We start from the raw sequence: 1,051 nt of genomic DNA on the forward strand, positions 1-1,051 counted from the left end.
CGTCTCGGCGCTGACCCTATGGAACTGCAAAATGGGAGGATTATGTGGTTCTCACTGATGGACCTTTATCCATTTGTTCTGCTGATGTGGTGTGGTTTATCTGGCCTTTTTTTAATCAAAAATATCTTATTTTTTTATTTTTTTGAGGGGGTTGGATGTGGTATGGAAAACGTTACCGTCCGATTTTTTTCTCTCTAGTGATATAGTAAACATTTTTCCTATTATAAGGAATCTTAAGTAAATGATATGCGATATGGAAGACATTTCAATTTCAGTTTCACAACTATTTTTCTTTCCTTATTTCTTATGACATAGTAACGTTCGTCCTATCGAAAGAAAAAAAAACTTTTGAATAAACGTTTCCAGATTTGGGATAAGGAAGACTTACTTTTATCTTGTTTTCCTAACTATTTCTTTATGATATAGTAGCGTTTCGACTCTCAGAAAGACTCTCATATCTAAACGTTTTCCGGTGGAGTGTTTGTATTTCCATCCTCTTATAAGTGGAGAGCAAAATTCATAAATCTCTAGTGTAACCGATGTAAACACACCCTCAGCTTTATTAACTCCTTCCCCCACTGTGTACACAATTATACGAGTGGAAAATATACACAAAGATCAGAGAGTACACTCTGAGAATCCCTTCAACCATACACTCTTTGCCTGCATTTCTAAGCTCACTGAATAAACACAAATATAAACACGTGAGGCAGAAAATCGAAATGCTAAGGTCGAACGAGAAACAAAGGAACGGAGTTTTACGGGACATTCGTATGAACAAACGAACGAAAAACTGAGCTATTTTTGGATCCGATGCGGCTCCGTTTAGAAAATGCCGGACCATCAAAAACATCGGAATAATTAACATTGATTCCTTTTTTCATAAAGCTTTTAAAGGTCTTATTTAACCCATGAATTTGCGGCTTAACTCAAATCGTGTTATAAAGTGCAGTCATAATCTACGGTTTTATGCTTTAATATGTTCGAATTAGTAAATTATATTTTCACGTTTTAATTTCAGATGTGCTGTTCGACAGCGTCTAATATTCGT

General features: G+C 35.4%; 1 protein-coding gene across 1 annotated transcript in view; it reads right to left on the reverse strand.

Moving 5' to 3' along the window:
• LOC119585419 (Ig-like and fibronectin type-III domain-containing protein 1) overlaps positions 1-1,051 on the reverse strand; it is a gene marked incomplete in the record, with an annotated part of 121,576 nt that overhangs the window by 65,119 nt on the left and 55,406 nt on the right.

This window comes from Penaeus monodon, chromosome 19 (genome assembly GCF_015228065.2).
Source record: "Penaeus monodon isolate SGIC_2016 chromosome 19, NSTDA_Pmon_1, whole genome shotgun sequence".
Taxonomy (NCBI): domain Eukaryota; kingdom Metazoa; phylum Arthropoda; class Malacostraca; order Decapoda; family Penaeidae; genus Penaeus; species Penaeus monodon.